Source organism: Ptychodera flava, chromosome 14 (assembly GCF_041260155.1).
Source record: "Ptychodera flava strain L36383 chromosome 14, AS_Pfla_20210202, whole genome shotgun sequence".
Taxonomy (NCBI): Eukaryota; Metazoa; Hemichordata; class Enteropneusta; family Ptychoderidae; genus Ptychodera; species Ptychodera flava.
The window spans coordinates 4,462,925-4,490,405 of record NC_091941.1 but is presented as its reverse complement, the minus strand read 5'-3'; the positions used below and the strand labels follow the sequence as shown (position 1 = coordinate 4,490,405).

At 38.7% G+C, this 27,481-nt stretch overlaps 1 protein-coding gene and 1 long non-coding RNA gene across 2 annotated transcripts in view; one reads left to right on the top strand and one right to left on the bottom strand.

Moving 5' to 3' along the window:
* LOC139149026 (5'-3' exoribonuclease 2-like) overlaps positions 1-27,481 on the top strand; it is a 140,793-nt gene that overhangs the window by 61,916 nt on the left and 51,396 nt on the right. The gene's annotated exons all lie outside the window — the stretch shown is intronic.
* Positions 1,508-27,310, bottom strand: LOC139149027 (uncharacterized). The gene is made up of 2 exons (XR_011556066.1): positions 27,104-27,310; positions 1,508-1,732 (listed from the first exon to the last, which is right to left on the bottom strand). It is a non-coding gene; the product is annotated as an uncharacterized lncRNA (long non-coding RNA).

Genomic DNA, 27,481 nt, shown 5'->3' with positions numbered 1-27,481 from the left:
AAGCCGGCTTTTTTTTTTTTTCACTCCCCGACCCTTAATCCTATCAACCTCCGTAATGTTGTCCAGCTAACTCTCACTTGTGATATTTCTATCTTCAGATATCAATTACAGTTAAATACTCATGATGTCGCTTCTCAGCGGTTTCATTTATCACCCTTTTATCTATTGAGCTCTTTTTTTTTTGCCTTTCGCTCATCGTAATACCTCGGTGTGTGAAAAATCCATGAAGCTGTAAAGTACTCTCTCTGTCTTTGATAAAATATAGATCCAACTATCTTAGCTCACTGACGACAACACGCCAGCTTTCCATGGTCTCTGCTGTGGCTGTTGCAATTTTCCATCATGTACTCTCATTCTCCTGCCAGTCTAGCATCTTCAACTCTCAGCTTCCATCTCTAAAATGTAAAGTGCCAATAGTTGTAACTTTCATGACCTTTTCACTATTTTTTGTTTTGTGTGTCAATTAAAAGTTCATGTTCTACTCCCATAAGCATGTTGAAAGAACTACTACTTAACTTGTCAACACTGTAAAATGCACTGTTGTTGTTTACATTTGAATTCTAGTCCGGACCAGAATTCTCTTGTCAACAATAACAGTGCAGTCTGCACATGTACAGGCTGAACGCTGTGTATCTCAACATACTTTGTGGAGTAGAACAACAAACTGTAATTGACATTAAAAACAAAAATGTTGCAAAATCACCAACAGTTACCGCGTCTTGTCCTGAAATGAAACAGTAGCTTGCAGACACCTCATCTCGAAGTCAGTCACTCTTTTTTTGCGTGAGTATGTACAGCATGTGCCAGTCTTGGTAACTAAACTGGCAGTTGATATATCGTAGCTGTAGAATGTGAAGCCGCACAGACAAGTTTAGTTGAGATTCTGAACTGCATTTGTAAATCATCTAAGTGAGGACACTTCTCTCTAAGCTCTCGGTTAACTAGTTTTAAAACACCCTCTCTTATCATGATGAGAGTGTCATCGCATTTGGCCAAATACCATCCCCTTCTGCAGCTTTTTGAAGTCCTATCCAGTAGCACAAAGATGAGCGTCAGTCAATGAATACTGACGTAGCAGTCTCCTTTTTTCAGCTACTCCTGTTTAGCTCACCAGGATGGGCTGTGTATCGCGCCGGTTGCAATCTTGAGGAGAGAGTGATCTGTAGTGTTTCATCAGTAGCCAAAACAAACCCTCAAAAAGAAAGAATTGATCCCAAGCTAAGCTTGATTCATCCTATGGATCTGTGTGCAGTTTGAGTGTTGTAGACATCAGTGACAAGTGTCTAAAACAGGGAGACTACGGCACCTGCTACAGTGTAACATAAGCACCGTGCATGAGTCTGATGAGAACTCAGACTGCCTGCAAGGTAGATGTTTGGCAGGCACTAGGTTTTCAAGTGTAAATGTTGATTTGATACATCAATTGGTGTATCTCACCAATGAAACCAATTATTTCAAAGTCCAATCTTATTCTAGAAGTGATGTAACAATTGATATTAAAAAAGAGTTAAAACATAGCTGAAGACAGAGCTTCCATTTTATTAGCAGGCTTGGTTTGTATACAGTTCTTTATGTCCATAGTTGGGTAGACTGACAAAATGGAAAATTATTTTGTACTGTACATCTTATTAGTTATGCTGTGGTCTTTAATGAGAACTGTGGCATAGAAGTTAAATTTTCAGCTCTTTTCTCTTCCTGACTTCTCCAAATTCTATCAGCATACACTCAGCATCTATAGAACAAAGAAATGAGAATATTTATGTCATTTCAATTACCAGTATTTTGAAAAGGACTATTTTTCACTTGAAAGTGAAGAGAATATTTAAATATGTGTGTGTGTATTTGTGTCTTGCACTCATCTAAAGAACAAGGACTGCATTAAATTCTTACTGTTCTGTAATAATCATACATAGTACATGGTAATAAACAGTTGATCCAATCAGTGTAAAGTTTATACGTTTGCATGGATCTAAAAACTTCAAAGACTAAGCTTGTGCACTTAAATCTTGTATCCAAACATACTCACATATACACAGTCAGCCAACTTTTCTAACCGCACAATTGTTACTACAAAGATCAGCCTAAATTATGTGGAATTTTTACCTCAAAATTTAAAAATCCCACTTCCTGTAAAAAGGAAAAATTTTATCAAAGAAAATTGTCCACTATTACTTTTAACTCTTCCATTGATGTATCAATGATTTCTAGTTGATGGACATACAAAGTACAAAAATTGTTGTCAATTTTTTTCCATATTTGAAATATTTACCCAGTGATATCAGTAAGAAGAGTTTATGTCACTGAAATATTTTCTAAGTACAACCAATTGAGAATGGTTTTTGTTTCATTGGTGTTGACCTGTAAACAGTCCCAGATGCCTAATGTGATCATTTTGTAAGTCAGAAAATACTGAATGATGGGAACAAAAAAAAACGAGGACAGAATTTTACAGGGAGTAAACTGTTTGAATGGCTGCATGTGTTCATGTGTGACCCAGAGTCCCTGTCAGTTGGAACCGAGTAGCAAAGATGTCAAGAAACACGGGCTCTTCAGTATTTTGAAGTTGTCAGCAGTGTACAAGTCTCAACACTTTGTGGGCAGGTGGGTCAGCCGTGACTGCTTGGAGAGCTTTACTTCAAACTGCAGTTTTGACTGAAGGGCCCAGTCATCTCATCTTACATAGTGAAAACCAGATATGAGAATCACCCCCTCCAGCGTAGGTACTGGACTATGCTGACCCTACCATGGTTTTTTTTCTTTCTTTTTTTCTTAAATTACTGAAAGCTATGCAATTTAAGCTTAAAATGGAGTACCCAGGAAAACATAGACTGAAACAAGAAGGGGGATGTCCTTTGTGTTGCCATTTTCTTCTTAGCCATCCACCTGTTTGAGACAGAATTGCATCCGTCATAAAGTTTTCAGAGTTGCCATCTGATAATCCATACTAATCGCCGTCATCGCCAGACTTAACTTTTTGATTTTTTGCATTTACAAGCCCTAGACATCAAATGAAATCCGCTCAAATCTCAGTGCGCTCTTTAAAATATTGACACTTATCCTGTCAAATTTTACCCATGGCAGTGTGTGGTGCTCAGAATTGTTAAGTCAAACGGCGGCTCAAAAGCTGATGCTTTCTCCAGCGCCAAATAATCCATTATGCTTTAAAAATTCACCATCTCTAGCATTTACAGAAAATAGAAATATTTCTCCTCACTTTCAGTCTAACCTGCAATTAATCTCTGTTACCACAGAAGTGTCTGTAAGAACTGTTTAGAACCGTTTAGATTTCACTTATGTTTGTAATCCATTACATTCTTAAACCAACCAACATGTTTAAAATTTCCATCTTTAATAATCATAAACGTGATTATTCTAAAATTTCATCAATTTAAAGGGATGAATTTAGGATGGTAATGTATGGTTTTTTTATTTTGCATCTTGACAGTTCATAGATAAGTTTTTTCTGAACTCACCAGTGAAATGAAATTGACTCTTGGAAAGATTTACCTGCCGAGATAAGTTTTATCCCAAATATATGGTTTTCCTTCAGTTTGTATCTTACCCTGACACTTGACATATACCACACCTAAAAGTAATTCTTACAATCCTAGATGGGTTATTTTGCTCATGCTGTTAATATTCACAGCAGAATTTATAATATTAATTTACCTTGAGAATATGGCAGAAAAATTACCAAGAAATTTGGTCTTTTCACAAAAATGCTAACAGTTTAGTCAGCTAGTGAAGGGTTAATTTAGTATTGTGATAACACTTCACAGTGTCAAAATTGAGACTGATTTTTCAGCTCAGGTATAATCTGTGATATGTGACATCTTCATTTTCACTTTTGTGGAGCAAAATTTTCTGCCTGATGGGGTCGGATTAACATTATCTCTCTCATGAATAAATTTAGCCACAGATAGCTTGTTCCCCACACTAGCAAGAAAAAAAAATAAAAAATTAAAATAAAATGATTGAGACTATATATTTCGGAGACGACTCATACTCTAGAGGAAAAAAACCAAGTGATACTTAAAATCTCCACGGACATGAGCTGGGGAGGAATAAGTCCCAGTAGCTGCTGACGCTGATTTACGGCGTTGGAACTTGTTATTTAAGCCAAGCAGATTTGACTGAAACTACAGCTTGCTTCAATTGAAAATTTTGATTTGTAAATTCCCTTAAGTAAAAAGACCAATATCGTCCTGCTCGTCAAATTGTCAGCCAGGTAAAAGAAAAAATCAGAGAGAGAATTCACTTTAATGGTGGGAATTTGACTTGCATCTGATAAAATGCCCCACAGCTTTCTGTACAACATCTCAAGCCTCATGCCACTTGAGATCATTACAGTGTCCATCACTTCATATTAGTTGAAATTTTCATTTTCATGGGCCTATTAATTTTGCATATGTTTGTGTGCAAATGAAGTGGCAACCTTATTTTATGTTTTCCTAATTAAATTTCCATCCATGCTTGAAATGTTAGATATTTCTGCTTTATCAAGTATGGGCCATGGCAGTGTCCTCCTTGACTTTCCAATACAATTACCATTATTTTGTGTAATTGTGATGCAGTGAACCTGTGTTTTGCATCACTCCCATTGTCTGGAAGTCCCAAAGACTCAACTTGTTGAAAAATGGAGTCCCTTACAGAAATTCAGAAGTCCCCAGGTGCAGAAATATTGCACAACGAGTGCATAAAAACATCATTTTTAAAACCATCAATTTGCACATCAGGGAAAACAGGAACATCACCTTTGCATCCATCGCAGATGAAAAACATGTGACATTTCATTATAAAAGGGGAAATCAAGAAACTCTTAGTCATAATTAACGTATATTGTAGTTAGATTATGGAAATTTTCTGCATCCATTTGGACATAATTTTTGGGCATGTCCCCTTTTGTTACATAACTGAGATGCAATATTTCATGTCATGTAAGCTTCAAGTTGTATTTGTGTAGTTCATATCTCACCCACCAATAAGACCCTCATCTTTCCTACTGCTTGTTCATTGCACTACATGAACACGTATGTTACACACATCCATTTAATCTACAATCAGTTTGATGAGATTTTGTGTTCTATAAGATTTCAAAACCATTACCGTAGTATAAAGTTACATCATAATTTGGATTTATACATTATCAAAATTACATAATGGTATCAGACAGCATTCATCCATGGAAGTTTGTGATACAGCAATTTATACAAATTCACATCACCTCTACTGTCTTCGCTTCGTTGCAGACAATTTTACATAAATTCACACATACTAACTGCTTCCTAGCAGTAATTCCAGCTCGTAAAAAAACCTGCATGAGGCATACTCTGATAATCATTGTTCAAAACTAAAAAATAATACTCCCAGCATACAAAGAGGTATTGTCAAAATTTACCAAAGTCATGAAAAATAAAATTGAAACACCTTGATATAGAATATTTGCTATTCTGATATTGGTTTCTCATGAAACCTTACCCCTTCTCAGCATATTTTCCTCATAAAACCCAATGCTTGACACCAATACAAGGAGTAACTGCACCTCCTCTCATGAAATATGCATCCATCGCAAAGAGAGAACTCTCCAGCTGTAATATGCAGCTTTGAAATATAAATGAGCCTTTTACAAAAGCATAACACATTTATGAGCACTGATATGCGATAACAAGGAAAAGAAATATTGCAGACTATACGGAGATTGAAAGTCATGTTGCTAACAGGTATCGTGTTTATACTGGTCAATATTTATGTTCCTCAATACTCATTTTGTTTCTTTGGGCCAGTTTCTATCGGACAAGCGACGCTTTTATAATACATCCCAGCCATCAGCTAATTGTGAAATCTTCGATAACTTGTTCTAATACCCAATGTAATAGTATCTTGAAAATTTCGATGAAAAATAAATGGATTATATTCTTAATGTTTTACATCAGAAAACAACTGGATTTCTAAAGCAGTTGCCTGCTTTCCAGACTCGTGTTTTGATGTTACAAGAAAAGTTTGTGCACAGTCTCTTTGAATGTTGCATACTTTCTGCAGATATGCCTGGATTACATCTGATGTTTCTCTCTAAACACTGAGATGTGTCTACTAAGACAGCTATATATATGAGAGGGTGTTTGGGGGAAAAATAGGTGCCGAAAATTATGTAAAAGCTTTCTTGTACCTTAATTGCTAGCATTGGAGAAATTGTGATGGAGCTGTTACTCTGTCGGCAATACAAACAGTTCAAATTTAGTTGTCAACTGAAGTGTGAGTCGTTGTACCACAGACACTGTTAAATAATTAGCAGTACCATGTCAGTTTTGTCAGAAGACAATTTCAGGGCTTGATCTGGGAGAGCCAGGCCTTGAATAAAACATCTTTTTTTTTAATGTGGTACTGTGATGGGTGTGAATGTGATGGCTTTTATTTGTTTTTTCCTAATGAGTAAAGGCACTAAAAACGCTGATAGTAGCGTAAATGGCTTGAAAGAGTTCTTGAAAGGATGGAGTGTGCCGAAAACAGGGGTTCTGTGCCAGCATCATGATCATGATTGCAGACATTATCGGCCACTTCTTAACCACAGTTATAGCAGTGCACATCAGTGCACTATATTTAGTTGTAGGCTAGCTTTGAAGTCAGTCAGGTGCTGCCAGGACTTATTGGCCTGCTGTCACCCTGATGTGCCTGCTGAGATCTCACTCTCATAGCCCGTTACTATCTCCACACCAACGCCTGTCATATACTGTCATTAAGACACCCTTCACATCCGCTGACACCTGTTAAAAGCTTTCAATTTGCTTCTCCTTGGAGGGAGAGGCAAATCCCAAAAAAACCCAGCTACTGAGTAAAACTCCCCCATGCCAAACTCCCTGTGAACGTTCATGTGTTTTATGGTCTGACCCTAATAATTGCTATCAAAATGTAGTTAAACATTTTTTACTCAAACAGTTAAATTTAACATATCAGACCATGATGTAAACAAACCTCTAACTTTCTCCCATCTCCAAATGTGAAATTCTCACACCCGGTGTCATATATTCATATAGGGTACTCATTTACACAAATATTTGAATACTTCATTAGTGAGTAAAGTTAGAAAAACTGATACTCAGACTGGGTTTATTGATTAACTGCCCACTGCTCCACAGCTGAATGTTGTCCCCTAGTTCAGTGCAAATACACTCTAACTGCATAAGTATATCCTCAGCCAATGCTTGGCCCTCCGACTCAGTCATGCTTCACTTACATTTTCTGATTGGCAGATCATTTTAAACTAAATCCAGACAGATTTTCTTGTCAGTATAATTTGACAAAACGCTGGGTTTTCTGACGTACATGTACAGTGTGCTGTTGGATAGCTTCCTGTTCCCTAGGCAAGTTAGTCAAGTTTCCGAGTGTCTCACATTGAGAGATCTCTCAGGCCTCTCGATTTCATACAGACTTTATTTAATCACCACTTTGGCTGGGATTTTTCATATTGTGAAATACTACTTTTCATTTGCTCTCTGTTTTGTGTCCATTCCTCCAGGGGAAACGACAATATGTAGCATTTATTTTGTGAGAAACAACTGAATTAGTGAGCTTTTGTTAGCCTGTAATGTTCCATTGATCTAGGTGGAGTGGATTGTATTGTTAGGCAAACATGAAAGAGTCATTGGTAGCAGAGTTAGGCAAAGCTTGAAGGGGTCGGTTCTATCCGGTATCTGCATGTGGACTCGGCTGTCTTGCCTCATTGGTATGCAGTCACCATACTGTACATAGAGCCTGTGCATACATTTGGATTGTCCAATCTTTTGTTTCACCTTCTGTTGTGAGGACCTCATGGTAACATTGTCATCACACTGACATTTACGTCGGCTGCCAATTTCTGGAAGTCATGGTTTTTTGCACAGCCAAGTGGCGCAAGGCATGGTTAATTTGTCATTCGGCAGTATATCTTGTTGAGATCGCTGTACATTCCGTTAGTCCACAGACGTTATACAACTGCATTCACTGAGCAGAATAATTAAGCAATTTGCCGTGGATGCCTGTGATTGGCTCTTTCATAATTCATGCGACTGTTCGCTTGCAGCACAAACGCCCTACGTGTAAATAAGAAAAGCGAACTGGGGACATGTACGATTAGGCTTGAATTGCAAAATTTAGCATTAACGGCCATTGTTCAGTTGAAATATTTGAAATTTCACAGCTGCGTTGATGACCAAGAGCTTCTAACCCTGTTTATTGTACTGAATCTGACAGATTTTTCGTACAAATCTTTTACTCAGCTGTAGTATACAACATCAACATAAGCAGCCCCAGTTGACATCACATTTCACAGCCTTATTATGACAATTTCTCGTATCCTTATCAGATATTCTGCAGGTCTTTGATTTTTTTTTTCAGAAACAACCATATTTATGCCGTAGAACAAGTAGAACAATACCGTTAACACAAGAGAGTGTCGCTGTCCATGTTTGTACATACATCAGCGCATAGACACATGTTAAGCATATTACACAAGCCCTACAATGAGCAGTAATTTCGTCACATAAATTACAAAAACTGTAAGGATAAGAACCAGCGTGGAGTCCAGTACATGCACACATAGTAATTACATCCAAGCTTTTCATCAAACAACTGCCAAGAAAGTGATATTAATATGTGCACTACACCAATTGGCCATGGATGACCTGCTTCAGTGAAAATAGAAATGTCTCATCAGAATTTGGCACATATATACTAATATCCCAAGGTATTTTCTTCCAAGTCGGCCAATAAAATCAATACACATACAATATGAAGGTTGTGCTCAGATTTACAAGAGATGTGTGGTCAGCCTGAACGGTAAAAGTTTCTAGGAATCCATGCAAAAAATTAAAAATATATTACAGTCAGAAATCACAATTGTTATATATAGCACATGTGCAAATTGGTGAAGGGTGTCCCAGGCTTGTCACTTCATATGTGATGAATTTTTCAGACAATGATTGATATTGCTAGGACTAATATTTACTCTGGTTTTATTTTTCATTTCTTACTGCAAAGAAGTCAAAGCAACGCCAAACATCTCTGTACTCAAGCCCTCACTAGTCACTGTTAAGCTTCTTTTTTGGAGGGGGGGGGGAAGGGTGTTTTGTTCTTTATCATTCTTTTCTATTTGGCCCCAGAGCTTGTAGTTTTCCGGGATTGATTCTTCAAAGGCTAACTACAGAGCCTTGGATCCAGATGGAAGCTCCACATTACACCATCGGTGCAGCAGTTTGCCAGAGACTTGAAAAGGAAAAAGGAAATTTTATGATAGCACCAATTACCAACCGTTTTGTCAAATTTTCTCCAGGAAAAAATATTAAGTAGTCGTCATAAACTTGTCACGGGGCAATTGCTTCCAAAGCATTCATGAATTTTACATGAAATATTTTTTTTTTCTCTCATTGTCTGAGGGGCTTTCATTTCTCTTTATTGACAAAGTATTTAACCTAGGAAGTAGAATGGTCAGAACAGAAAATGAGGAGAGAGTTTTTCCCCTGAAAGAGGGGTGCAGGGCAAGTGGATACTGTGAATCAGAGTTTCACCTTCTGTGTATAAAACAGGTCTAATTGGCTATTTTGTGTGTAATTGTGGCCTTCATCCTGTGCATAGAGGATTGTCAGTGCTGGGGAAATACCTGTATTCACCGGTGGAGTGACATGTTGGCAATTTAATCTGATGAAGGTTAATGATCCTGGAAGTGTGGGGGCAAGCAAAGCATTGCATGCTGTAATCAGTGTGCCTTGACATCAAAAATAGAGACGACAACAAAGGCCCCCTGAAAAATACAAAAAATCCCACCCGGAAGTGAGCAGTGGATAGCAGTGTAATACAACCTTGCTGTTCAGAGAAATGACACAACCCTAGCAGTGTTCTATGGATCATAATTATGGTAGATTTACACTCAGTGTGGAATATCCAGACAGGAGGGACAGGTGCTTGCTGCAGCACATCCACACATGCATAAGATCACGTTTTATGTTGGCTTGTTAAGGATCTGTATGCATCAGACATCCTGAAATTATGATGAGATCTGACAAGTTGGTTCCAGGCAGCCTGGATGGGTAACACACACCGCCATTATACCCAGACAGCAGTTATTCAGCCGCTCAATCAGATGCTATATCTCTCTGTGTTAAAGTTAACATGACTCTTGACTCTCTTTTGGCTTGACTTTGTGTTAATGAGTCTTATCAAGGCTGAGGGATGGCTTGAATAGCCCTGAACATGCAACTTGAGAGGGGCAGTGAGCTAATCAAGGCATTGAAGTACCCATGTTCAACACATCACCCTTCCTATCCCCACCCCTACACCCATCATATGAGCACTACTAGCTCATCAAGACAGTCACAATACAATGAGAAATTCTTCCAAAATCCACCAATCTGTGTGGTGGCATGGCAAAGCCGGGACCAAACATGACCAAAATCTTGTGTGACATCACAGCCACTCCTCAAGTAATGCCAGTACTCTACTCTATTTTCGTTCCCTCTGTCTATTGTTGTCTAATCAGAATAGAAGCAAGGAGATCTACAATGGTCATTGAAAATTCACCAGTCAATTGAAACACAAGCATAAAAATGCAGGCAACCTTTCAGAAATTCACACCTCAATACATGTCTCCATTCTTTCCAGCCCTCTACTACCTTCAGGAAAAAATCTTTGAAATCTGTGAAAAAGTGCAGGTGATATTTTACACCTCTGTCCATGCCTTCAACCATTGGTTTAAAAAAATCCCGAAGCATGCCATCACGAAATCAACGGAAATTAAGACGAGCGACACCAAATAGCGTGCGTCATATTGCCTCATAAATATGATTTATAAGTAATGCCAACATTACGCTGACGCAGTAAAGGGTCACCTCATGTCACCTCTATTCTCTATCCTAGTTTGAATTTCAGCGGAGTGCAGCACTTCTGGCCACCCAGATTAGAACACAACAATATACAATGAGTTATGGCTGATATCAGATGGCCTTAGGAGGCCATAATGTGGTGTTTGCTGCCCCATAAATGTGAATGTTAAAACAAAATGAAAAGGCTTGGTCTGTGTACACAGTGAGTTTGATTAGTCGGTTAGATTGCACCAGTGCTGTAAAAGATGGCGGTAGATATAGAACCTCTTTCCCATTATTTCAACTCTCCAAATTATTTCAGTGAACTGAGCGTGTGTCTTCTTGGCTAAAACATGTTCTGCAATAGATGAATAAATGCCCTTAAAAACAATACACCTTTCGCTACCTGGCAACACACAAACACTTTCACCTTCTACTGTAAAACACATGCTGGCTTCAAAAACTCACATTCCTCCGTGGTTGTCATAAACTTTAACAAGTCAAATAATTGGGCACCGAAACCACCACTAAAAACGCATTGTAAAATCTTTTTATTTTGTGTTTTACTATTGCTAGGGTATCACCGCACAAGGACACCTAGACAGGTAAACAACATGTCTAAGGGAAACAGGGCCAGCCGTGTGACAGATCTAGGTCACCCTGTGTCTAAATATACCCTGCTAAAATGCTTGCTTACTCTCTCAAGATGTGTTGCTTATTTAAATCCCAAAGTCCAGGGAGCTGGCCAACATTGGGAGCAGACCGAATCTGACACACTGCAGTAACATTGTAGTGGGGTAGGATTAAGATAGAAAGATGGAATTTTTCAAGTCCAAACATTGCTTGGCCGTACAGACAAGTTAATAGATACTTCATCCCTGTGTTTACAAAATGCTGTTAATTGTACTCACAAGGCATCTAAAGTGGAAGTTCTGAGCGGTTTAAGCTGCCAATCAAAGTCAGTGCGGACATAGTCTGGCCAACTTGGTCCCTTACTCTCTGTCTTTTTCCCCCAAAGGCACACTGTAAACAAATCCCAAACCACAGCTGATTCATAATCTTGGTGGCTTAACATTTTGTCGTGAAAGTGAGAAGCGATTTGTTCAACTTTGACTTTCTCCGCTCTGGCACAGTCATTAAATTTGATTGGTGAAGAGATTTTGTTGGTTTTCTCATAGCAGTGGATTAGTCTGGAGACTGACTGGGGGATGTGACATGCGGCCTATGCCGTGGTCATGTCTCTGTCAACATGAAGTCCAGACTTCACTCTCTGGCATTTTTCATTTGTGTGTATCAAGTAGCCGCCAGTCACCAGGAGTGACACAAAAGAAAGAAGATATCAGCTTCAAATTGTTGTACAAGTAGGGTGGAGGGGATTTTGCTGGTCTTAGTCCAAACTCTCAGGCATTATACTAGAGTAAACATTAACACCCCACTGTAATCATAGACAGTTTTTTTGTTTCGATTTTCTGTCCATCAGTTTGATCTCACCCCCTCTTACGGTCATCACCATGGTTAGACACTTTCTGTTCCTGGACAGGACGGCCAGAGATGCCAGCCGACCCATAGGGTCAGAACCCAACGTCAAATCAAGTGAAAGGGGTGTTCTAAGTGATAGATGATTTGAAGACAGAGTAAACACAAATACACCATGGCAAACTCGCACTGTTTGCCAGTGGACAGCTACAGCTGTCAACGGAAGTGTTAACATCCTGTGAAAGTGTATGCAGTCGTTTTCAAAAATCTTTACAAGAATCCGCATGCATCTCTGTTGCTTCTCATACCCTTGCAACGAAGATTTAGTAATTGGTATGCAAGCCAACAGAGACAAATAACTGAATGAGTGGCTTGAATGCAAAGATTTTTTTTGTTTATTTGTTGATTTCAGTGTGTTAGAAACGAGCATACATTACAAAGGGTAGAGAATTATCCACACAGCAAACTCTACGAACTGCTTTGCTATAGTATTGCTAGAGTGGTCAAAGTTTTACCAACAAAAACATTCTCAAACTACAAATATACACACACACATAGCTGAGCAGCCCTCACAACTCAGATCTCAAAAGGAAGCCAGGTAAACGGTAAGAGCGCAGAGGTATTGATGTGTTTTGATTTCAGTGTTGGGGTCATTGCGGTGCCGCTGTACATACTGATGAGGAACCTTTTTAGACAAAATGTGAACCCATACAAGTAGACAGTCAATTGCTTCAACCATGAACTTGGAAGCTGCAGACTCTCAAGGGCAATCTCTTGATTGGAGATTGCCAAATGACTGCATTGTAGTGAACCTCAAGTGCCGCTATACGCTACCTTAGAGTGTACTTTTATGCCTGTACTCAGACCTGTGAAGGGTTGACTCAATTTCATTTTCAATGGCTCTTCAACGTCAATGAAGTACGTGTCTGGTCTGTTTGGGGAGTTTTTGTTTTTGTTAAGGTTTGGAACCTCCATGACAGTGTCCTATGGCACTGTTGTGGCGTTTTGAAGGGACTCACTCCACATGTGTACTGCTCTCCCACACCAGCAAAACAAAGTGGCGTAGCAGACACAGTCTGCCATGCATGGTGGTGTCATTTCACAGCGGTGATAAATACATTATTTGCGTAGCGATAAGCATCTCTATAACTCCCCTCTCCCTTGTGTGCTGCAAGTTTATGCACATGGAAAACATAAGGTCAGATTTACCAATCTGTACGAGATTATAGCAATATTCATGGACAATTTCTCACAATTAATTTACACTCTCTGTCGTGATCTCAGAAATAGAGAAACAGGAACATGATTGGATGTACGAGACAGTGAGACTTTGGTAAGGAGTTTTGTACTATGGTGTTTGAATAACAAACATATTAGCCATAGGACAAATGACAACCTAACATTTGGAAGGAGATGTTGAATGAAAAAAAAATGACAATTGGCACCTTAAGCTATCATAAAATATTCAGGACACAACTGCAGTATTTTGATAAATTTCTCCATCTTCTTTCCTGTGCCTTGTAAATTTGATTCCTGAGCTGCCCAGGAAGCCATAGAAATTTCCTTCACTATCATATTTTTTTGGAGTTTTTTTTTTCAGTTAACAGTGAAAAGAGAAAGCCAGTAAGATTACCAAGGTAGCTTTTGATAAAGGAAACTTGTAGCATGAATTGGAGTCTCAGGGTAAGTCATGCTCCATCTGACCCATGTCTCTACATTTAGCATGTAGAATCTCCTCAGCCTCCAATGGGATACATTACAACGTATTCTTTGTGTCTTCAGAACAGTTCTTCCACCACATCCAACATGGTTCCGATGGACTACCGCAATTGATAGATCTTGCATTGAAAGATTTAATTTTCTGAGACTGTCAACAAGGGACTTTGATCCTCAACTGGTGTAATCAAAATTGGGCATCCAAGTCTAAATTTGCAGCAATTGTCTCAGTTTTTGGTTTGATTGCATGATTGAAAAGTAATCTATCCAAGCAGCGGGCTGCATGGAAGGTTCATCAAATGACCCTAACAGAAAGTCTGCTGCTTGTTTCATTATGGCATATATGAAATATTTTGAGTCCAACAAGAAAAAAAAGACCAAAATTAGTCATAAACCCCTTTGAGAGAGGTAAAATACAAGATAAGATGTAAGTAGTACCAAAAATAGAACAGGCCGGGCCAGTTGAAATGATTTCCACAAGATTAACTCGATTAGTAATTATGACGGGGAAACGAGAAATAGAGACTTTCGTGCCGCCATTTCTATAGCATTTCACAGAATGATTTTAGCAAGACACAATCACAGCAGAGGTGTGAATGGGGAGAAATCTGGATCAACATGCAAGTGATGCCAAGAGTGAAATATCTCAAAATCGATTCCTCAATAAAGACGCAACACAGACACACACACGTACACATTTGAAAAAGAGCGCAAAGCATTCACCTGGCAACAGAGATTTGGACGTAAATTTTCACCGATGCCTCATCTCAATGTCACAGATGAGTTTAATGAAAAATTGACGATCTTCTTTGATGTAAAACATCTCGTAAACGTTGCTTTCAAGTACAAAAGTGGATGCGGTTTTTCAAAGCGCTTTGACAATCGCGTGAAAAAAGAGAATTCTCTGTACTGCAAGTCTATTGGTCAGTGTTATCAGCAACTGCGGGGAGACTTTTTGTAACCTAAAATATTATGCATTTGAATTGAACACTGAAAATTTGTATCAATCGGTAATGTCATCCGTGATATCTTGTCGCTCTTTTAATGTGCCCTGCTCTGAGCTCTACCACAGATTTTCAGCATTTCACAATAGACGTAGACTATAAATGCTCATATGGCGGCATCATTTGAGGGAGGGGAAAAAAAATTTCCAGTGTGTCTTGCGGTGATGGCACACAAAGAAAACCTGGATACGCCAGAGGTTTGTTTAGATTCAGGAGAACGTGTGGATGACATTGAGCAATAAAGGTGTTTGAAGTGGTTTCAAATACATACCATATTAGGGTGTCAAGTAGTCATTAGTGAGATATATAATGTAGTATTCAGATCATGAAACAAATATTGCAATTCAACTCACTATTCCCTAACGCCATTTGCAATTATAAAAGAATATTTTCCAAAAAAGAGGGCAGGAAACCACATTCTCTATCAAAAGATACAGAATCAAGTAGTTTATTGCTCTTCTATTAAACCAGATGAATAAATTCAGTCAACAAAAGTACCTGCCACTTGAGTGCCCAGATAAATTTCCCACTCTCTAAATCATTTTATGAAAGCATTGTCTGCAGACATGGTGTAGCTGTCAATAGTTTGTATTTCTTTGCAATCTTCTGGTTAGATCACTCTTTAAAATCATGGATTTATTTTAATGGGGAACTTCAGTGACATGTGGTAATTTTCAAAACACACAGCAGTCAATGTTGGTGACATATCTATCAACATCATGCCCAGAAGGGAGTAACTCCAGTTACCAAAATGTTTCTTAAAGTCATACATATCACACCAGTGGTGGTTTGTTGAAGTTTATGAGTGTGGAACATGGATGTGGTGTTATGTGAGATCCATTGGCATGCTCTGAACAATGCGGTGGGAAAACTATGTTTTGGTGAAACCAAAACTGGTTGAGAAACAGCTGACTTACAAACATCTCACCGTCCAATCATCTCCAACCTCAACTACACATCTCCCAAAAAAATGAGTGTGTCGGCTTCCATGTGAGGATGTCATTTTATAATCCCTCTGGGAAGTTGTTAAAAAGCCAGATCTTAATCCAGGTAAAGCACTGGCTCCAAGTGCCTTCATTTGTTTAATCTGCGGTAGAGAAAGCGGATCATGGCATTATAGCAGTGGTCAAAGAGAGACAGATGGAGTCTGTTGCCCAATTCTGGCATTTTCATCCTATTTTGACAAGCTAGACCAATTTGTCAGTCCCAGAGCTTGTCAGCAAATGGGTGGCTTGCTGTCAGCTCTCTAATGTCTTTGGAAATGGTTCAGAGTTCATTTGAGATGTACTCTCTTACAGCTGTGGGATATATTACCTCTTTGGTCAAGCTAAGCTCTGAATCTTCTCAGTTACACATCAGTTGAAAAGGACCGTCTACATATACTAGCACTGTCATTTTATTCACTTGTGCCTAGGTTCTGTACCAGTGACCATAATTTTTTTTGGCCAATTTCATTTGAACATTGGGAATACTAAATATTATCAGCCTTTTCATCAAATAAGTCCAGACTGCTGTGGCTGTTAGTGTATTATCAAACATATTATTTTTTGCATCTAACACCTTATCAATCACAGTCATATGAAACACACCATTAAATTGTCGTTCTGTTGACTAAAAAACAAGTATATTGAAGTTGCATCATTTATTTGATGTGGTTGACAAGAGAGATTTGTTTTGCATGTAAAAATGATCAATCATTTGTTGAAAATTGCATTGATTTTCCAATTGGCATGCAGCGTTGGGCCCCAAGCTGACTCAGTGAACATGCCGCCATCCTTTATTCACACATGAGTGAGGTTCCGCACTGGGAGTTAGCACCTTGTATTAAGTAAGGGGAGTTTCATTTCACCCAACTTTTGTGTAACGTTTTTTCGCCTACATTCACTGAGTATACGCCTTATCAATAATACAACACTCTGATATAGGAAACCGCTCCTGCGCTACATTAACAAAAGATATAAGTTGTATGGCTGCTATTTTTGGTGAATAATCAAGATCAGAAAATGTGTTTCTCGTTTATCAGATGACCTGGCCTCATGTTATTTAAATCCAGCTTTCTTCTGCCATTAGTTTCATATTTTAATTTTTATTTTCACTCTTAAAGAAATATTCATGCATTTTGCTATGATAATTGAGGATGACTAGCTTCAGTGAGGCGCCATTACATTGCGTGACCCTAACTAACACATCCATGGTTGTGTGCTTATTTGTTGAAGAATGCATTTTTATTGAAGCTATCTGACAACCTTGTTCCATCCAGTCACCTGAGGTGATTGTTAAGGTGGCAGTTGTTCATTTGTGCAGTGGCTCATCAGAGAGCTTATTTGCAGGCAGTCACTGGGAAAATACACACCAATTGAGCTGTCTAGGAATGGTCTTGCCATCCTGTGAATATGTCATCAGTTGAAAATATGCAGGTCTAGTTGACTTTCATACGGTACACCACCTTTACATACAGCATGCAGTGTGTTTCACATGTCAGAGTGAAATTAAAGTGGTGATGCGAGGTGATAGAACCAGTGTCATCCTTAGGCCAATAGTTGACTGCCTACTGGCCCCCCAAAAAAATGGATCAGGCAGGATGTCACACACAGAAGTGTGAATATTAAGACTGATAGTAGCTGTCAGAAACTACTTGCTGTAATATTGGCCAGATGTGACATGGATCAATGTCTATATCATCACCTCTCTTGCAATGACACATCACTTGAGTAAACACTTAACTGCTGATATTGGCACAGACACTGATTTTTTTCACAGGTATACATTGATCCACACTGTTGTCACATGTTCCTCTCCCATTTTTCCCAACCCAAGGTACACCCGAAACGCAGGTCATGTTCATTTTTTCCCCTTCTTTGGTCTGACTTATAAAAGATGGACATCTGAACTGAAGGTATTGAAACACTGCAGCCTGAAGACGTACAATGGCTCAGATTTCCTGGTCCTCTGGCCACCATTGTTGTGTTGGTGCGGTGGACAATTACTCAGTTTGTGATGGCTTGGAATTCCTCAGAGGGCAGCTTAACCCTAGATAACAACATTGTGTTCTGACTTGGTCACTGGGATCACTTTGTGCTCTGCTTTGGTTTGCACAGCGTCAACTTGTCTGAAGGTCCTACATCACCACTCCAAAGTAATAGTATATTTAAATCCAGAAAAAAAGTCTTTTCAGGAGAGAAAAATAATCGTTCATTCAGAGTGTGTCCAAATTAACATTTATCCTGACAAAGGGTTTCCTGGCTTCCTACCATTCTTGTTTCTCTCCACAATAAGAGTGTAGAGGAAGAGACCAGTCTTGTTTGTGTCTACAGTGTGTGTCTGTCTCCCATTAGTTCCATCTAACTTCATTCTGAATTGAATCTTTGCAGGCATTTCATTGTTACAGAAATAGCTCACCTGGAACAGCATTTTCTCACTGAAATTACATCACGCAGGCGCCAAAGCTGCGACGACTACTAAAATGGTGCCTCCAACCACACACAGCAAGGCCCCCTGTGACTCTGAAGAAAAAAAAAATTGATCCATTGTTTCCCTTGGTTGAGCAAGTGTTACCTCGCCAATTTTGTTTTCCAAGTCTTCTCAAAGGTTTTTCTGCAATATGAGAAATCGTACTTTCAACCACAGCCCCTGTCAGTCAGGTTATTACTGCAAAGCAAAATAACAAAATCATGTGTTTGAGGAATACCATTGATAAAACTGATAATGTTGGTCAACAACAGTATCCACCATGTATTCACAACAGACACAATCTCTCTCTTAACATTTTCACCACCAAGCAGAAAATGGCCAATTTGGCCACATTTGTACACGATGGACCATCTCATCACCAGACAGAAAAGTGTCAAAACTGACCATGATTGTACAACAGTTATTGCAACTGAACACCCAGAACAATCTGATATGTGAAATTTGGTTCATGATGGGTTTGGGCAGGATTGATTCCAGACTTTTCAATGGTGGGGGTATTTCACCCAGTAAGGCTAACCCCTTCCTCATATTTTTATTACTGACATAGGTCACTGCTTCCTCCCACATGACAATCGCCAGCAGGCTGATGGCAAGCCAGTTGTCTGACATTTTGGGGGAATAAAAGTGAAGTATTCATGTAATTTGTGGTCAAACCACTCTTGTATTGTTATATTTGTGTTGTGAAAGCTTAATGCTTGTAATAATACTAGATGTAAAAATATATTCCCTTTTATCAAGTTGCATCAGTTGTTGATCAAACCAAGGAAAACAAATAATACTCATTGTGGCCAAAAAAAAAATCACACAATAAAAGTTTTTTCTCATTTTTTTTTTACTTATCAAAGTGCATATAATTCCATTCACTTCTTTAATGTAGTAGTTTTGTAATCCGGACTATAGCACCCCGGCGGCAAAACTGTGATTTCATTTTCTAAGAATCCTGGACCCCAAGTTAAAATTACAGATGATTAAGGTATCATCTGTAATGTATGGCCAACGATGCTTATCTTGACGCAAATTCTAACTTCATCCCCAAAGCTATGAATACCTGACGCCAAAGAGAATTTGCCGTAATAGAAGAGGAGTCAGGCATTTCAGACAAAATTGAGAGCGACGTCGTACGTGTTTTGAAGACGGTGAACAAAACATGGTGAGGAAACTGCAGGGGATATCCACACCTCCAAAGTCATCTTTTTTCCTGTAAAGAACTAAGATAAATGTGCAGGTGACCTTTGGCCTGCAGTTGTGGCGTATCATGTACTAGCAGCGTGCTTCAACACAGATGAAAGTCTCCATAGCTTTTCCCACTGACTAAACATAGTGCTGCCGAAGCCAAACAGTTTACTTTCTTCACAATCAGAGAGATATGCAACTGTCACGAGGTACCACATCAGCATTCGTAATTGGCTACATTATGGGGAGAAAAAAGTGTCGGCGAGGAGAAGAGAAAAGTTGAAAGCATCCGACATCTAGCGTTAACAAATTTACAAGGCAAATTACATTGGAGTAGCAATGAGCAGCATCGCTTTGTAAAATAGCATTTGCATAGTCTTGCTAATAAAATCAGAAGCTCATCTTGGTATGCAATAACAAAATCATACCAAAGTGACAACATCATTTGCATCTCAGACCCTTTTGTTACACACAGAACATACTTTTACTTTCAACATGAATGCGCTCCTCATTCCAAAGAATCAAAATATGAATCTCACTTAAAAGGCATTGAAATGTGCGAACGTGGGGAAGAATTTTTTATTCGTTAAATAGGTAGATCAGCAACTTCAAGGCACCACGAATCAGGTACACTTTACTTGCCTGCTGAAAACCTGAAAAAAAAATGTAATATTACATCACCAAATTTTTGTCTTTCCCTGAGCGGATAAAAGATCCTTTTGAAATCATTTTCATCTAAATTTTTTTGGTGTAGATATTACAGGAAGCCTCTGCTTTGGTCCTGGTAAAAATTGTATGGGAAATTTGTAATACACTGAAAAATATAGTGCATGGCAGCTTTCCCTGTATGTAAAACTGAAGGCAAGGCAAGCCTCGGGTTTGGACCAAAAATTATAGCATGGGTGTCCTTTTCAATTAAACTTAGCTCTCAATTTTTTTGATTTGAATTATCTAGTCATGTCACACCTGAAAATACCATTGTCACTGACAACCTTTCCATTGAGACGATGAGACAGCCTTCACTCACAGATATTTGTATCCAATTTAATATGTCGCCATCAAGAAGATGACAATCCAGAGACGGAGGAAACAGTTAAATGTAGTCATTTCAGGGAAAGCTTGCTTCACATGAATACGCTTCCTCTCTCATTGAATGCAGCCAATGTGATTTCATTACAAGGCTGGCTGGCTGTACAAAATTCATCAAAACCATTTTCAAATGTTCATTACAACAAAAGGTGTCGAGCTTCTGTATATTTTACCCCTCTTTCAAACATGTGACCTTTTTTTGTAAAACTGGTCAGATGTATTTGACAGAACACCAAACAGCATATTGTATCACTGTTACATGGCTTTGAGCTACAAACAAACACATTGTGTCCATTTCAGCTTGGTTTCTAACTCATTTTCCAATTTCATGAGAATGTTTCCAGCAGTCAGTGTCTGTTTGTTGCCAGTGGGTACCATTGAAACGCCGAAGATCTGTATTTCCATGCATTCAGCATGAAATGTGCTTCCTGCAGTCTGGTTCGGTTGATTTTTGTTTTAAGTCATGCAAATCACTTCTCAACGTCACAAAATAAAAACCAGAGATTTCAGAGAGATGAGAACTGATAATTTTGACAGAAGAGTACTTTTGACAAACCACACTTGTTAAAAGTCATTCTTACCCACATGCCATTTTAACAATTGCAATATCTACATTGTGAGAGGGGAAAAAAAACAATAGTACTTACAGCACAGGAAATAATCCACAAACAGTAACCGAACATTTATCAATTACCAGTTTTGAAATTTTGTGATTAGTATGGACCAGTGGCTGGGTGATGAGATTACATAACACAGCTTGTGACCGCATCACTGAGGCTTCCAACAGCAGGGAAAAATCATACATTGTTTACATTAGTCGATTGAAATTGAGTTGTTGAACGACTGTTTCAAATGCAAGGTTTTTAAGAAAATTACCATGTCACAGATTACCGACTGAAAATTCTGATTACATTTTGGTCTGTGTCTTACTGATGAAATTGGTTTCACAGCTTGTTGCCCCATAAAGGTGGTTATAGTCACAAAATTATGCCGCTACCGTAGAAGGGATTTCCAACATTCATACTCGGTCAGAGCAGCCTTATTTCAGCAGTGCTTACCAGCGACTGTTATTACAGCCCTGCCATGTAATGGTCTGGTCATGGTCACTGCTTTATTGATGTTATATTTAATCTGTCGAAAGAAAAAAAGTTGATGCTCTACCACTGGGAAAATGAGCAAAGGACGTGCTGAAGTTGTTGAAGTGGCGGTCGGTCTTTTTTTTCCCCAATGCCGAATCAAGATGAGAAGTGCAAAGCTCTGCCGCTTCAGAATCAATAGAATTGATTGATCAGGCAAAGTGAAGCACTGAAATCTATTGAACTATTTTATGTGGAGGGTGATATTGAGCCAAGAGGAGTAAAGTTCACCTTAGACAAGTCTGAGCTGACTTGCAGACCCCGACACTGTCTGTCGGAGCTTTAAGCTGTAAATATTGCCCTGAGCTTGTACTGCTTTTGAAGTAAAATGCAGTTGAAAATTTTAGATGGAGAGCTGGTTAACTGGCGAGTGTCATGTGGACCAATTCACCAGGAATCACTGTGGATATTGCCATCAAAATGACGCACTATTGAAATCCTGTATGTACGCTGTCTTATCATGAATTGCCAAGCTGTTACAACTCCTCTCTCGTCCAAAAATCTCTGCTTTGGTGTACAGTTATTGCACACTATGCTTCTCTCTTATTTGAAGGCACACATATTAAACCAACTCTTGTGACTTTCCGCAATCTTATCAGAAGAGAAACAAGAAGAAACAGCCTGCCATTTCACAATTTAACCTTGACAGATTCTGTGCAACCTCTGAATTGGTTGGTAAAGATGAGCGTGCAAAAATCACGAGGGATCTTTTCAAAGATTTGTAACAAACACCAGACAGCATCAGCTGTTGATGAGAGCAACTGCCAATGGTACAATACATCACATACATTCATACATGCCACAAAGATTATTTTGTGACAGTCTGACTGGTTAACACTTTACGAAGTGGCTGTTGCTACAGACAGTCACGCATAGCATTACAGTGGTAAGACTTCATAGCAGCTGTTTGTAAGAATGAAAATAAAGCAAAGCAATGAATATACTATAATATCAATGCAGCTGACGATTGTACTATTTCAATGCTGACTTCTCGGTCAAAACAGTTGATTTATTTAGACTCAGTTCATTGAGATGATTTTTTGTTGCATTTGTAGTTTGTATCAAAATGTCAAACATCCAAAAGTAAAAAATCCCATAACGTATTAGCATGGTTGGACTCATGCAGACATACGAGATAAACAGTGCTTAAGTTGTGTAGTTTTCAGTTTGAATTATAGTTTAGAATTGTTGTACTTGATTTAGTTCTTTGACTACAGAGTCCCAAGTGAAGTGCAGTTGGTTTTACTGTATGTATTATTCTTTCACAAACTATCAAAAAGTGATAGCTTTAAATCTTTGATGTGGTCAGCCTGGTTCTGCGCGGCAGCCGAAAATTCCGCCGGGCCACCACAACACAACACAGGTTAATCAAAGTCGGGTAGGATGTCTTAAATAACGCTGTTTGAAAGAGATGTGAAAAACTGACGCTCTTCAGAAATGCCATGCCAAAATATTCTCACAAGATGCAATATTGATTTATGTAAATGGCCTGTACAATGATAATTTCTTCATATTGGTACAGAGTGATTCCATAGAGATCCCACCAAACACTAATCTTTGCATAACATTTTAACCGTTGACATTAACTCAAAGCTGCTCATATTTTATCCAAAGCCATTTCTTAACATCTGAGAGCCCGTTATCTTATACAATAATGAACACCATTAGAAATGTCTTACTCTGTGATATAATTCTGTACATTACCATCTTCCCAGCCTAGAGTTTTCTTCAAACACCTTCAGATAAACTTGTCAAATTTTGCAAGACACATTCATGTATTGATCTTTCAACGGTGCAGAGATATACATGTTACATCTCCCTTGTATGCACTCTGAAAGACAATATTTTTACATTTTTGACCCCCTGATGTTGGAAGATCATGTCAATGATTGTACCCCAACTATCTTGAAATTTTGAACCTGGAGAATTTTGCCTGTCACTTTCAGCATCGCCTATGAAGTGTAACTAACACAAAAGTCAAGCTATGGCTGTGCTTACTGCCAGAGAGCCAACCATTGTCAAATCACATTACTTAAAGAATGATGTTGAGGAACTGGAGCAGTATTTGGAGAGTTGTCCACACCTAGTTGGTACACAGGACGTATCAGCAAATCAAAATGTTGGGTGTTGAGGTGTAACACTCTGTGTTCGCTCTATGCCACTTGACAATCAGCCGTCAGAACTCATCGTAACACAACAAAACCACTCCCGATTCACAAAATGTCAGCGGAAATCTTCGGCCAATGTGGACAGTCAGCAATGACTGAGTTGTACAGAAAGAAACGGAAATTTGTGTCATTGACACATAGTTTGGATACTATAGTTTTCTGTTTACACCAAAACACTTTTCCAATGAAGTGGTAAACAGCAATTAGTCGCAGTGATATTTTGTTATTTAGAAATGTTACCTGTATTTGTTTTGACTTACAGACAGTGTTGAAAGCTCACAGATTATAGAAATATATCTATAAATATTCTGATATCAAAGGTGAATGTTTCTAATGGAAAAGAAAACAACATCACCACTCTCTACTCTCTACACATATAAATTTACATAAAACTTTCCAATATTATTTGTAATTTGAATGATAAATTTCAAAGAAATATTCCTGCTCTTTTGAAATACAAGCCGAAACATGGAACTGCTGTTGGTAATTGGTCAGAAATAGTCAATTCGCAGGAGATACAAGCCTGATATTGATATTTTTCATGTGAATGTACACAACAGTGGTTGGTGTCGGCAATGTGATGCTGACCCTAGCGCTGTGCAGGACTTGCCATGAAGGTACCGGAGTACCGTGGCATAAGAAAATGAAAATTCCTTTTTCTACTAATCATATCTCATCTCAGAAACTTTTGACCCTATTCCTCACAAGAAATCCTGGAAAACTAGCAAAGGCAGGGTACCAAAAAGAGAAAAAAAATTCAGATTTGGTGTCTTTCCTGGTAAATACATATTCCAGAATATACCCATCATAAAAAGACAACTACATTGAACTGACAAGGCCCCGTGACCTTGCTGTTCCCGTTTTGACAAAACATGCAGATAAATCTAGTGAATATTTCAACGACTGTTCTAACCAATCAACTGAAACAATAGAAGTAGCAACACTAGGGCTTTGGAAACTCTCAATCCATCATATGTTCACATGTTTCTTCACATTGACCTGGAGAAGGGCTGAGACTGCCCTGACCTTAGATGAATTTTTGAGTTATGTGTGATTCAGTTATTCTGACACAGACAAAGTTCAACTCTGTGTGAACATGCCAATTCCCTTGCTTTTGCTGTAGACATTATTGACAAATATGTAAACTTCAAGGAGAGGGTTTTTAGAGTGTTGTTTAAAAGGTAAAAGAGACTAAAATGCAAGTAAATATTGGCATGATTTGCCATAGTGCATTAAGGAGAGAGTGTAATTGAACGTCACAAAAGTGTACATATCTATAATTCTTTGCTATGCACATTATATCTAGCATTTTTGAAAGGGAAGGGTCACTCCATGTCATGTGGTAGATTACTACAATTATGTGTCGTGCAACCAAAGTGAAACAAAAAGATGGAAGAAGGGAAAGTTTGAAATGCAAAGATGATGTTGTTAAGGTTCTCACCAGCTGTCTGCTGTGTGTCTTGTCTCTGCAGAGGGAGAAAACATCTAAGATAGACTGTAACTACAGTGAAATCAGACCCTACAAGATGCATGGAGTTCACAATCTAATTGTGAATTTGGGAAATTGTTCTTAGCCGCTTGGACTTTCTAATCACCATGGCTACTCACAAGTCCTAGCTAAGGACAGACTTCCTTTAGGAGACCTAATACAATTTTCATTCCCACATCATTTTACCACAAGCTGCAAAAACCTTTCAGCACAAGTTTTCCTCTGTGTTTTGTTTTCAACAAAGACCGACAAGAAAGAAGATTTCCTCATTGGAAAGTGAGAATACTTGTTCACTAGAGTATCAGGAAGTTACACTATTTCAGGAAATGTGTAATGCTCAGACGTATCAGTCCCTTCCCATGGTCTAATACCTAAAATTTCAGAAACTTTCAAACGACACTGAATGATTAGTTGATTTTCTTTCTGACTGGTGTACGTTTCACTTTAGTCTCAAGATTCAGGTTTTCTTCCAAGTCGGTCACAAAAAAAAACTCATTTTGTCGCAATTTCAGTGCAGACCGTTTTTCTTCGACACCGCTGGCGACCCTAATAGGAATCTCAGCCGTGTCTGATTGGTTGCAATTTATCAGACGAGCATGTAAATACAAGCCGCTTTGCAGTGCAGTTTGCCGTCTTATTTTTGTAAATGAAAACATGTAATGCCGTATTCATATCAGATTAATGTTGTATGATCAAATTGCTTTGCGGGACTCTGTATAATATGCATTAACGCACACAGAATATTGTTTCGCTGATAGCTCTAATGCTTATCAAAAACGATTGTGTGGATTCCTAGTAATTTGAAATGTTCATCCATGACAATTTCAAATCAGTACCTGTGTAGCCATTAATCACAGTCTGTACCACAGACTTTATATCCTGGACCAAAAGTTCACACCTTGGCATTAATTAGGATTATACATTCTGTGAATGTATTAATTAAAGAGCCATTTTCTCTGATTGATGATCACCGCCCCTCCCCCACCCCCGGTGAAAATTAAATCGTTATAAAAATCATTAACGTGAATGGAAACAAGCCGTTAACGACAGGCATTGAAAAGTCTCCTGCCAATCATGAGACTGGTTCTATCTGTCCACAAGCATTGAAGAATTCCAGTATTTGCATTTTAGTGAGTATTCTTTAGGACCTTTGACTTTCACCAGTCACAAAAAGAAGAAAAATATGAGTAATTTACACCAGTGGATTATGCCTCCCCTGGGTAAACTCTCCTTGTCGCTAAAACCAAATCACTTCAAGTTCAGGTCAGGCAAACTCATTCGTAGTTATCGATAAGATCTCACTGAGTCAGCTATTAAGGAAAGTTACTAGTGGTCTACTCAACAAAGTTTTAACTGGAGTACACACTTTCACTGAAAGTTTCAGCATACATTCACACACACAATAAATCTTGCCAGAGCATGTGTACACAACAATGTACACAGACTGCAACTTTTGATCGCCGATGGAATCGGAGCTAAATTTCAACAATAGGGATGTTTGCTTACTAGTTGATGTGTGTGCGAACCGTACGTCCAGAGAAAGTTAACTTACAGCCTGGCTCATGCATCCTCCATTGTGGATCTCCGTATCCTTCAAACATGGGGACAGTTTGCATTTTGTAGGCTTACTAACACGCCGTAAAACAGATCGCCATGCGTGTTCAGTGACTTTTCACAGTCCCGAAGGCACCGCGGATAGAGTTACAGTACCTCACTGTACACTGTGAATGAGCCAGCAAACAGAGAATTGAGTGCAGGAGAAAAGGGAGAAAGAAAGGAGTCTGGACAAATTGAAGGGGGATTGGGCATTCTTTGCACACCTGCACACACTGAACACCAGCAGGGATAATGGGCACAAATAGCAAATTGGCAGCAACTCACTTGTTTGCTCAACAGGGCTTTGTCCAAGGTGTAAGGTAGCCATTGTCCG